Source organism: Neoarius graeffei, chromosome 10 (genome assembly GCF_027579695.1).
Source record: "Neoarius graeffei isolate fNeoGra1 chromosome 10, fNeoGra1.pri, whole genome shotgun sequence".
Lineage (NCBI taxonomy): Eukaryota > Metazoa > Chordata > Actinopteri > Siluriformes > Ariidae > Neoarius > Neoarius graeffei.
In genome coordinates, this window is record NC_083578.1 from 18,597,748 (window position 1) to 18,611,744 (window position 13,997).

Genomic DNA, 13,997 nt, shown 5'->3' on the forward strand with positions numbered 1-13,997 from the left:
TTGAGAATATATGTATATACAATATATAAGTTATGTATGTAATATAAGAAAAATGTGTATATTTATATGTAATGTACAGTATGGACAATATAGACATTACACACTATAATAAATATGCAATCTACAATAACTATTATAACTATTATATACATAATATACAATACAATATGTCTAAAATATCTGTACTATACAATATCAATCTATAATATAAATATCTATAATATAATATCTATCTATCTATCTATCTATCTATCTATCTATCTATCTATCTATCTATCTATCTATCTGAGGTGAGAAAGAGAGTGGAGGCAGGGTGGAGCAGTTGGAGAAGGATTTCGGGAGTCATTTGTGATAGGAAGGTCCCAGCAAAAGTGAAAGGTAAGATGTATAAGACAGTAGTGAGACCAGCTGTGATGTATGGATTGGAGACCGTACCCTTAACGAAGAGACAGGAGGCAAAGTTGGAGGATGTTAAGGTTTGTGATGGGAATGACAGGGTTGGACAGGATAAGGAACGAGCACATCGGAGGGACAGCACATGTGGAGAGCTTGGGAATTAAGCTAAGAGAGAGGAGACTGAGATGGTATGGGCACATCCTGAGAAGAGATGCAGAGCATGTTGGAAGGAGAATGTTGAGGATGGAGCTGCCAGGCAAACGAAAACAAGGAAGGCCAAAGAGGAGATACATGGATGTGGTGAGAGAGGACATGAAAGTGGCAGGTGTGGTAGAGAAGGACGCAGAAGACAGGGAGCAATGGAGACGAAAGATCCGCTGTGGCAACCCCTAATCGGGAGCAGCCAAAAAAAGAAGAAGAAGAAGAGCTCTATCTATCTATCTATCTATCTATCTATCTATCTATCTATCTATCTATCTATCTATCTATCTATCTATCTATCTATCTATCTATCTAGGCAGCACGGTGGTGTAGTGCTTAGCACTGTCACCTCACAGCAAGAAGGTTCTGGGTTTGAGCCCAGTGGCCGATGGGGGCTTTTCTGCATGGAGTTTGCATGTTCTCCCCATGTCTGCGTGGGTTTCCTTCAGGTGCTTTGGTTTCTCCCACAGTCCAAAGACATGCAGGTTAGGTTAATTGGTGGCTCTAAATTGACCGTGAGTGTGAATGGTCTGTACCGTATGTGTCAGCCCTGTGATGATCTGGCGACTTGTCCAGGGTGTACCCTGCCTCTTGCCCATAGTCAGCTTGGATAGGCTCCAGCTTACCTGCGACCCTGCACAGGATAAGCGGTGATGGATGGATAATATATATCTATAATAAACAATATCTATAATGTACAGTAAACATTATAAATATGTATGCTATTGACAATATAAACAGTACACCATATACAGACGATATGCAGGATATTTACAGACAATATACAATATACTAAAAATATACACGACAGTCAGAGTACACAGAGTGCAGTGAATTCGTGCAAACAAGCGTATACAAGTGGTACAATAGTATAATAGCAAGGATGGATCAGGTCAGATATTTAATATGACATTGATGGCGCAGGGAAAGAAGCTGCTCTTATATCTGGTGGTTCTGGTTCGCAGGGGTTTATAGCGCCTGCAAGGTGGGGAGGAGTTGGGAAAGGTTGTGACCAGGGTGTGAGGGGTCCTTAATGATTTTCTCTGCCTGCTTCCTGGTTCATCCATCCATCCATCCATTATCTGTAGCCGCTTATCCTGTACAGGGTCGCAGGCAAGCTGGAGCCTATCCCAGCTGACTACGGGCGAAAGGCGGGGTACACCCTGGACAAGTCGCCAGGTCATCACAGGGCTGACACATAGACACAGACAACCATTCACACTCACATTCACACCTACGGTCAATTTAGAGCCACCAATTAACCTAACCTGCATGTCTTTGGACTGTGGGGGAAACCGGAGCACCCGGAGGAAACCCACGCGGACACGAGGAGAACATGCAAACTCCGCACAGGAAGGCCCTCATCGAACTGGGCTCAAACCCAGGACCTTCTTGCTGAGAGGTGACAGTGCTAACCACTACACCACCGTGCCGCCCCTTCCTGGTTCATGAGCTGTACAAATCCTGGAAGCTGGACAGAGGAGCAACGATGATGCTTTCTGCTGATCTTACTATTTTAGTCATAAATGCCATAAATGCAGATCGAAAACTCCTTCACTGTTTTTGGTTTTGAAAAAGGATTAAATTTTTTTTTTTTACAGGTGGTAGCACTACAAAATGGCGTCCCTACTATATAGTGCCCTATATAGTGAGTAGGGAGCGATTTCGGACACGGGTTGTCAAAAGACGCGTGCCCTCTTTCGAATGCTGACATAATCAAGCCGGAAGTTTTGTTTGTTTTGATAGCAATCAGGAAAGTTTGAAAAAAGTAGGCAGTAATCGTCATTTAAACTCGTTTTTGTGCAATATTTTGTTTGAAAAACAGTTTTCAAAATGGCCGCACTGACACCTGGCTGACACTTCACGTTTCGAAGTCTCGCACAAGTCTCGTGAAGATCGCGCAGATAAGCGACGCCTGCCGTGGACCAAACGAACTACATTAGGCCGATAAGTATAATATTTAATTGCAATTAGTTGCCAATACGAGTCACGATATAAGGTTACTCATCTCATCTCATTATCTCTAGCCACTTTATCCTGTTCTACAGGGTCGCAGGCAAGCTGGAGCCTATCCCAGCTGACTACGGGCGAAAGGCGGGGTACACCCTGGACAAGTCGCCAGGTCATCACAGGGCTGACACATAGACACAGACAACCATTCACACTCACATTCACACCTACGGTCAATTTAGAGTCACCAGTTAACCTAACCTGCATGTCTTTGGACTGTGGGGGAAACCGGAGCACCCGGAGGAAACCCACGCGGACACGGGGAGAACATGCAAACTCTGCATAGAAAGGCCCTCGCCGGCCACGGGGCTCGAACCCGGACCTTCTTGCTGTGAGGCGACAGCGCTAACCACTACACCACCGTGCCACCAAGGTTACTAAAACCGAAAACATAATTGAATAACACGTTAATTAGGAAATGTATAAAGTCCTTTTCTATGTGTGATATTGTTGTCATTTTAATTGTATGCTTTTTTATACCTTAATAAAAACACTTCCAACTAATTTAAAATAAATTCTTCATTTTGAGAGGAAGAAAACTGTAATTAATTTTTTATTTAAATACATATTTGGATTATTATTGGAGAGCTGTTATATATTGGGAGCAGGCAGGAACTTTTGTGAAGAAAATCCAAACCCACAATTAGATCAAAACAAATGTATGTATATTTATTTTCACTGCAGTCAACCAAGGTTTATTATACATAAGTTATCTTTCCCTTCCATATCTGTGGTGAATGATATACTAAAAAAAACAACTTTATAACACAAATATTAATTTGTTTATTACTGAATAGTAAGCTAAATATGATATTTTTTATGAAATTAATGCATATTTAATATATGTGTCGCGCCACGGGATTTTTGTACCAGATGCTGTGTTTACAGAATGTGTAGAAACAGCGTTGAAAAGCGTGCTATATTTTGCACCGTTTTCGCTGGCTGATCCAGTAACTATCAACAAATAATCACCTCAATAGCACCCCTACGGGATACATTTACCACTTTTATGGCGCTTTTCAATGCCGTTTCTACGCATTCTGTAAACAGCATCTGGTACAAAAATCCTGTGGCGTGACACATATTGTTTTTTATTTCTATCTGGTGATCAACATGACAACATGGGGACTCACTCAGGGTTTAAACTCAGGACATGTCTAATAGTCAGGGAAACAGAATAGCTGGTATCTTTCACTGTCAGAAAAATGTATCACTTCACAACAAGCTCTGCTGAAAATGATATTGAAGAACAACCCATTTTTATAGGAAATGTATGGAAGATAAGTTGGCCTTCACTGGACATCTGTCAGGATTTGCACTGCCCTGTGTTTGTACAGTCCTGCAAGACTTAACTGAGAAAACAGCCAACTTATTTAAACACATGAATTATAGAAATAACAGATGTAATATCCACTCAAATGCTCGGTTAACCATATACAGTGGTGCTTGAAAGCTTGTGAACCCTTTAGAATTTTCTATATTTCTGCATAAATATGACCTAAAACATCATCAGATTTTCACACAAGTCCTAAAAGTAGATAAAGAGAACCCAGTTAAACAAATGAGACAAAAATATTATACTTGGTCATTTATTCATTGAGGAAAATGATCCAATATTACATATCTGTGAGTGGCAAAAGTATGTGAACCTCTAGGATTAGCAGTTAATTTGAAGGTGAAATTAGAGTCAGGTGTTTTCAATCAATGGGATGACAATCAGGTGTGAGTGGGCACCCTGTTTTATTTAAAGAACAGGGATCTATCAAAGTCTGATCTTCACAACACATGTTTGTGGAAGTGTATCATGGCACGAACAAAGGAGGTTTCTGAGGACCTCAGAAAAAGCGTTGTTGATGCTCATCAGGTTGGAAAAGGTTACAAAACCATCTCTAAAGAGTTTGGACTCCACCAATCCACAGTCAGACAGATTGTGTACAAATGGAGGAAATTCAAGACCATTGTTACCCTCCCCAGGAGTGGTCGACCAACAAAGATCACTCCAAGAGCAAGGCGTGTAATAGTCGGCGCAATCACAAAGGACCCCAGGGTAACTTCTAAGCAACTGAAGGCCTCTCTCATATTGGTTAATGTTCATGAGTCCACCATCAGAAGAACACTGAACAACAATGGTGTGCATGGCAGGGTTGCAAGGAGAAAGCCACTGCTCTCCAAAAAGAACATTGCTGCTCGTCTGCAGTTTGCTAAAGATCATGTGGACAAGCCAGGCGGCTATTGGAAAAATGTTTTGTGGACGGATGAGACCAAAATAGAACTTTTTGGTTTAAATGAGAAGCGTTATGTTTGGAGAAAGGAAAACACTGCATTCCAGCATAAGAACCTTATCCCATCTGTGAAACATGGTGGTGGTAGTATCATGGTTTGGGCCTGTTTTGCTGCATCTGGGCCAGGACGGCTTGCCATCATTGATGGAACAATGAATTCTGAATTATACCAGCGAATTCTAAAGGAAAATGTCAGGACATCTGTCCATGAACTGAATCTCAAGAGAAGGTGGGTCATGCAGCAAGACAACGACCCTAAGCACACAAATCGTTCTACCAAAGAATGGTTACAGAAGAATAAAGTCAATGTTTTAGAATGGTCAAGTCAGAGTCCTGACCTTAATCCAATGGAAATGTTGTGGAAGGACCTGAAGCGAGCAGTTCATGTGAGGAAACCCACCAACATCCCAGAGTTGAAGCTGTTCTGTATGGAGGAATGGGCTAAAATTCCTCCAAGCCGGTGTGCACGACTGATCAACAGTTACCGGAAACGTTTATTTGCAGTTATTGCTGCACAAGGGGGTCACACCAGATACTGAAAGCAAAGGTTCACATACTTTTGCCACTCACAGATATGTAATATTGGATCATTTTCCTCAATAAATAAATGACCAAGTATAATATTTTTGTCTCATTTGTTTAACTGGGTTCTCTTTATCTACTTTTAGGACTTGTGTGAAAATCTGATGATGTTTTAGGTCATATTTATGCAGAAATATAGAAAATTCTAAAGGGTTCACAAACTATCAAGCACCACTGTACTTGTTCCATCGTACAGAACTAATATTTTGGTTTTGCTGCTATTGCACCTTGTCAGTGGAATGGAATAGAAAACATGTTCAAACTTAATGGTCTGGTACCAAATAAATTATAAGTTACTCTGAAAAATTAATTTGGTTAGCATAGAGAAACCCATTTATTCATTTTATTTATGCATTTCTAAAAAAATAGGTACACTATGGGTCCATGTGGCTACTGCTTATAAATAAAATCGTTTTCTGATCCCATGTCCATCCAGTAAATATAGCGCATATATGACTAGTGCTGTATGACTAATATAGCACTCTATGAGGCAGAAGCCACAAAAATGAAGCGTAATCCAAAAATGAACAATTTAAAAATCACAGAAGTAAAATATACCAAGTGTCTGTACTTTATATTATTCTACTCTTACCTCTTACAGTTTTCGAAACTGAAACCTCCGAACCGAGGCTGACATACACACGCTGTCGCCATGACCCAAACTTTTATTTCCCGGAAAAGGCCTGGTGCTAGAGCTCAGTGGTCTCAATACTCTTTTCGAGAACTTCCCGTAACAACTCGGAAGTGCGTCACATCTACATCACATATGGGACCACTGGCCGAAGAAGGCGAGGAAAGGGAGACAACCTGGAGTATATTTTAAAATAGGAACGCACTTTCCCTCGGTAATAAGCATAAACATGTCTGAAAGCGATTTCTTTAGTCTAGTCCATTTATTTCGAACGGTGAACTGAATTGTATACACTCACCGGCCATTTTAATAGGAACACGTATGTGCGTATCATGTTCAGGTTACTTTATTGGTACCTGTAGGTAAACTTGGTTTACAGTCTAAGAGGCAGGGCATCCTTTACACTTTATAGACCACCACGTAACAGACAAAACATTAAACATATAAGACAGACAACAGAACATGGATACAGCTACAGTACATGACCAAAGTGCTTTGTGCGTTGTGTGCAAATAACTCTACAGCTTGTTTAACAAAGTGATTGCAGTTGGAACAAAGCTGTTTTTAAATCTTGTGGTTCTACAACCAGGGACTATTAACCTCCGTCCAGAGGGAAGATACTGGAATTCCCTATTCAAAGGGTGCAGGCTATCTTCTAAGACAGCCATAGCTATCCGCTGTAGTTGTTTAGCATACAGGGATGTGGGGTACAGCTGAGACTCACCAGTCAGCTTACTTGACCATCTGACAATTTGATTTAGGCGATTCTTGTGCTTAACTGAAACACACCCAAACCATAACACTAGGGAGAAAGATATGATTGAGTCGATAAAAGCACGATAAAACAATGTCATCATGGTCCTGTCTATATGGACATGAAGCAATTTTCTCAGACAATAGATGCTGTTGTCCTTTATTTTAGGGCGGTACGGTGGTGTAGTGGTTAGCACTGTCGCCTCACAGCAAGAAGGTTCTGGGTTCGAACCCAGTGGCCAATGGTGGCCTTTCTGTGTGGAGTTTGCATGTTCTCCCCGTGTCTGCATGGGTTTCCTCCGGGTGCTCCGGTTTCCCCCACAGTCCAAAGACATGCAGTTAGGTTAACGTGGGGCGGCCTTGGGCTGAAGTGCCCTTGAGCAAGGTACCTGAACCCTGACTGCTCCCCGGGTGCTCTAGTGAGGCTGCCCACTGCTCTGGGTGTGCGCGCGCGCGTGTGTGTTCACTGCTTCAGATGGGTTAAATGCAGAGGATGAATTTCACTGTGCTTGAAGTGTGCATGTGACAAATAAAGGTTTCTTTTTCTTTTTTACAGACAGCTTTACAATTCATCTCATCTCATTATCTCTAGCCGCTTTATCCTGTTCTACAGGGTCGCAGGCAAGCTGGAGCCTATCCCAGCTGACTACGGGCGAAAGGCGGGGTACACCCTGGACAAGTTGGCAGGTCATCACAGGGCTGACACATAGACACAGACAACCATTCACACTCACATTCACACCTACGGTCAATTTAGAGTCACCAGTTAACCTAACCTGCATGTCTTTGGACTGTGGGGAAAACCAGAGCACCCGGAGGAAATCCACACGGACACGGGGAGAACATGCAAACTCCGCACAGGAAGGCCCTCGCCGGCCACGGGGCTCGAACCCGGACCTTCTTGCTGTGAGGCGACAGCGCTAACCACTACACCACCGTGCCGCCCAGCTTCACAATTCTCCTGGAAATTTAATTTAGAATCAATAATTGTCCCTCGATATTTATAGGATTCTGCTTGTTCCACAAGTTGACCATTTATAATTGTGGCCTCATATCTTGGAGTTCTACCAAAAGGCACAGCACTGGACAAAGTCTTCAGTTATTGGTCCAATTATTGGTATGCGCAGTGTGGTATTGTTACACTCATTTTTACATTCTCACAACACGATGACTCTGTGAGACAGTAGCCACAAAAATTAAGACTTATTCTAAGATTTTAGAGGCCATATATATGTAGTTAGGGGTAGATTTTACATATTCTGTTTAACGGTAGATAATTTAAAAAACTCACAGAATTGCAGTTTTGTAATATTTTTCCCAAAATAATTATTTGGGAAAAGTTTGTAAAACTGCAACTATGAGGTTTTTTTTGTAAAGTTAAGGAATTTTATTACAGTGAATTAAACTTTTAACAAAGTTTAAAGAGGGTGCAATATCAGTGACATTATAAAACACACGCACACACACACACACACGCACACACACACACACACACACACTGTGAATTCATTTAGCAGTCTAGTTGGAAGAAGATAAAACTTGTGTTGAGGGTCTTTGAGGATTAAACAGGAGCCGTTTTAAACAATTTTTCTTTGTGATTTTTTGCTGAAGTAGGTTAGGCTATATCGGTTTTGTGAGATGAGATGCATTTTTATATATTACATGTGTATTCCTTAATCTTAAAATCCCACTGTTCCCTGACAAAGTTCAGTATTCAGAATTTATTTCCCAAAGTTCAGCCGAACATGATTAGGGGACAGCAGGGAAACTTGGGACAAGTTTTCAGCTTTTTTAGATTGTGTGAAATTCTTTGCAGGTATCAGTCACATTCATATTGCATTATAGAGGATTTACTATACCCTCTTACCACAAAATTAGTTTCTCAGCTTGTCACATATACTAGCCTTCAGGCTTCACTTTTCTTGCTATTATTTTCTACAGAGAGACATGAGACATTGAGGGGAGACATGGGACACAATGTTGGGAGACTTGGGACCTCATGGGGAGCCATGGAACAAAAATAAAATACCTAGACCTACATGTTTACATTTTTATTTGTCATAAAAACTTGTAACATGAACTGTATGAACACACAATGCTGGTACAGCGATAGAAAAAATGTCAGTTTACCCAAAACCTGACTAGATAAACCAGTTCCATTATCAAGAAGGAATGAAATAAGTTTAATCCTCATGCAGGGACACACCCACAATTTTAACAAAAATGTTTAAACAATTTTATATTTGTAAACTACAAGAAAAACCTGTAACATGATGAATTGTCACAACTCTCCCCATCTGGCCATTTTTTTTTGGGGGGGGGGGGGGGACGGGGGGGGGGGGGGGGGGGGGACCTCCTAAAATGTTTTTCCCTCAAATTGAAGTTTAATAAATAATACTATATCTGGTAACTCTAGGCTACGTACTTTAATTCTTAACAAATTCCGAATTCACCAGCATATGGTACAATACACCATAGAATGGAGGTGGAGGCGAAGGTGAAAAATATTGAACTCCACAAACCTTACTGCAGTGTCCAGCTTCATGGCGCCAAAGGAAGCTGGCTACTCTAAGGGGCAACATCTAACTTCTGATGTCATCTAAAACCTGATTAGTTGAAATTAATTTATAGGAATACAAACTGTCCCGGGGCGGCACGGTGGTGTAGTGGTTAGCGCTGTTGCCTCACAGCAAGAAGGTCTGGGTTCGAGCCCCGTGGCCAGCGAGGGCCTTTCTGTGTTGAGTTTGCATGTTCTCCCCGTGTCCGCGTGGGTTTCCTCCGGGTGCTCCGGTTTCCCCCACAGTCCAAAGACATGCAGGTTAGGTTAACTGGTGACTCTAAATTGACCGTAGGTGTGAATGGGAGTGTGAATGGTTGTCTGTGTCTATGTGTCAGCCCTGTGATGACCTGGCGACTTGTCCAGGGTGTACCCCGCCTTTCGCCCGTAGTCAGCTGGGATAGGCTCCAGCTTGCCTGCGACCCTGTAGAACAGGATAAAGCGGCTAGAGATAATGAGATGAGATGAGACAAACTGTCCCAAGTCTCCCCTATTCCAAGTTTCTCCGTTATCCCCTATATATTGATTTAAAGAAAGTGTAAAAAAGGTCACTGAGAGTCTACTTCTAGTTTATAATGAATAACAGGCTATAACACTTACAATACACAGCTTAACACAAAACAACACAATGCCCTTTCTTTATCTGACTATCTCAGATCAGACTACCTCCAGGCCTCACCCACAAACTTTCACTTTAATTATCCATCCATTCATCATCTGTAGCCGCTTATAGGGTCGCAGGCAAGCTTGAGCCTATCCCAGCTGATTACGGGTGAGAGGTGGGGTACACCCTGGACAAGTCGCCAGGTTATCACAGAGCTGACACATAGAGACAAACAACCATTCACACCTACGGTCAATTTAGAGCCACCAATTAGCCTAACCTGCATGTCTTTGGACTGTGGGGGAAACCCACACAGACACGGGGAGAACATGCAAACTCCACACAGAAAGGCCCTCACCGTCTGCTGGGCTCAAAACCAGAACCTTCTTGCTGTGAGGCGACAGTGCTAACCACTACACCACCATGCCGCCCCCCACTTTAATTATCCATCCATCCATTATCTGTAACCGCTTATCCTGTTCTACAGGGTCGCAGGCAAGCTGGAGTCTATCCCAGCTGACCAGTGGCAGCTGGTAGTCTTTCAAACAGGGGAGCCTGGTCGGTTACGATATTTTCAGATTTTAAAAGAAAAAACACATCAATTTTGCCCATACTCTTGCCTCTGATCTGGCTGATTGTTGGCACGGTCACAAACTGTGAAATAACAGGTTCTTTTGGCCCATTAGCCTACTGTCCAATATACATGATGGTGGTGTTGGGGGGGGTATATTTTAACATTTTATATTTTAAAATTGTGGCATGTTTAAAAATTGACCTCGGCTGTGTTTTTGTTTAAAAATGTTTTCCAAATTGTAGCTGTGTTTAATTCATATCCAGAAAAATATATATTCCAATATAATATACTCAGCATAAACATTTTAAATAGATTCTATATTTTTGGTCCATCCATGACATATTACTAAAGTAGCCTATTTACTGTTGTTGATGTGGGTCACTTGCTGTTAGCCAATTCACTTTCTCGTACCAGGAGAGCTGAAAGGAACGAGTATTATTCCCTACCTTTTTCACCAAGTCAATTTGAGGCGTTGGCCTACCCTGCTCTTTAATTTTAATTTTTTCCTCGAAAGGAAGACTGGCAAATGGCTTCGCCAAAATTAAATCAGCAATGCTTGGCATCCGTGCGCAGCTTTCTTGCTAGCTGACTAGCCCCCTCAAGTTCAAGTTCAGTCACTCAAATAAACGAAATTTCTGGAACTAAGATAGCAAACTTGACAACACTATATTTACACTTTATTTACAATGAAAATATATACAAACTAAAAAAGCTGGTAGAAACCGTATGTAATGAATGAAATTGAAATGTAAGCCGATCTCTTACAATACACCACAGCACTTGCGAATCCGCATGGGACTGAACTGATGTTGCCAGATACTGCTGATGTTATCCAGCCCAAAATATGTTCAAAACCCGCCAAAATGCACTTAAAACCGCCCAATTGGGCCGTAAATCACCCAATCTGGCAACACTGTCCGCTGCCTGTCTATAGTTGAAACGAACTGTCAATCAAAGAAAATATCCGGCCGCTTTCACCAATCACCAGTCTCCTCGCGGAAACTGCCATGTCCCTCCCATGTGAGGCTGGGAGTCCGTAGGCGGGCATTTTCGCAGTATTTGTCCAATAACCGTCTTGCATTTTGAGATTGAAAAGCGCATAGCTCCCAAATGCCATTGAAGTCCACTGAGGCTGGGAGTCCGTGGGAGTCCGTGGGCGGGCGTTTTCACAGTATTTGTCCAATAATCGTCTTGCATTTTGAGATTGACAAGCACATAGCTCCCAATCCACTGAGACTGGGCTGCATCGCGCTGTCACGAAGGGGAAAAACTCACGCACACATTAGGCGAACTGGGGAAAGTTATAACGGAATGATTTCACACTGTAGTTGGGTTGAGCTGGCAACACTGGCAACACTGGCTATTTCAGATTCTGGATCTGAAATAGCAATGTTATAAGGTCAGCTATAACATAAGCCTAGCGCAATTCATCCTACACGATGTTCGTCATTTTTAGAGGAGGCTGAGCCTCCCTCGCTGTCTTAGAGCAATCGCCCGTGCAGCTGACTATGGGTGAGAGGTGGGGTACACCCTGGACAAGTCACCAGGTAATCGCAGGATCTGACACATAGACACAGACAACCATTCACACTCACATTCGCATCTACAGTCAATTTAGAGTCACCAGTTAACCTAACCTGCATGTCTTTGGACTGTGGGGGAAACCCATGCAGACACGTGGAGAACATCCAAACTCTGCTAGGCTCGAACCTTGAACCTTCTTGCTGTGAGGTGACAGTGCTAACCACTACACCACCATGCCTCCCCCCCACCCACTTTAATTCAAGTCAAGTCAAGTTTATTTGCATAGCACTTTTAACAATAAACATTGTCGCAAAGCAGCTTTACAGAATTTGAACGACTTAAGACATGAGCTAATTTTATCCCTAATCTATCCCTAATGAGAAGCCTGTGGCGACGGTGGCAAGGAAAAACTCCCTCAGATAACATGAGGAAGAGACCTCGAGAGGAACCAGACTCAAAAGGGAACCCATCCTCATTTGGGCAACAACAGACAGCATGACTATAACATTAACAGTTTTAACATGAAGTCAGTTTTGTTGATGTTATAAACTCTTCATTGATGGAAACTTGAGTGCAAAACTGTTCATGACAACTTCAGTCCTAAAGTTAGCAAGTCAACTGTAGTCCTCAGCCATAAAAGCATTACTGTAAGTAGAGGCGTAGCTAGGATTTTTCAAAAGGGGGGTCCACACACTGACTGGCAGCCTGAGTACACAACCGTAGGTTTGTAAACGAAAAAATACATTGAATACATTTGAGAAAATAACGCAGTCTTTGCATCATTCTTTCATCTCATGTTGCAAGCTCTTGAGATGTTGGACAATGATTAGGCCAAATCAGCTTTATCCGACAGTGTATGGATAGCGGCTCAACATCTTACCCTAGTCAACCAATGCAGCTTGACCATGCTTTAGTGCAATTGTGTTGCACTTGCGCAGAACTAGGGTTTTGCCCAAACCACAGGAAGTCGGCACGGTGGTGTAGTGGTTAGCACAGTCGCCTCACAGCAAGAAGATTCTGGGTTTCAGCCCAGCGGCCGGCGAGGGTCTTTCTGTTTGGAGTTTGCATGTTCTCCCCATATCTGTGTGGGTTTCCTCCGGGTGCTCCAGTTTCCCCCACAGTTCAAAGACATGCAGTTAGGTTAACGTGGGCCGGCCTTGGGCTTGAGCAAGGTACCTAACCCCTGACTGCTCCCCAGGCGCTGTAGTGTGTTCACTGCTTCAGATGGGTTAAATGCAGAGGATGAATTTCACTGTGCTTGAAGTGTCTCATCTAGCCGCTTTATCCTGTTCTACAGGGTCGCAGGCAAGCTGGAGCCTATCCTAGCTGACTACGGGCGAAAGGCGGGGTACGCCCTGGACAAGTCGCCAGGTCATCACAGGGCTGACACATATACCCCTTTTCCACCAAAGCAGTTCCAGGGCTGGTTCGGGGCCTCTGCTGGTGCTGGTTCACAACTCGTTCAACTTGCGAGCCAGCTGAGAACCAGTTTGCTTTTCCATAGCTCGCGGTGCTAAGGGAAGCCACGTCATTACGTCGCTGTATACGTCAGTTACGTCGCTACGTTTGCATAAACCTTGGTGCGAATATCGAAGCAAAAACAACATGGAAGAAGCAGCAGCAGCAGCAACAACAACAATAATAATAATAATAATGGATGACTTCACGTTTGTACAGCTGCTGCTTCTCATCGCTTAAAAATGGCGATCTTTCGCGGTCTTGCTATTGTTGTTGGTCTTAACAACTCCGCCCCCCCCCGCTGACGTAAGTGGTTCTTTCCTCTGGCCCAGCAGAGAGTTGGTGCTAGCCTGGAATCGTTTTTTTCTGCCCCCAGAGCCAGTTCTTTGTCAGTGGAAACAGAAAACCCGGTTCCAAACTAAGCA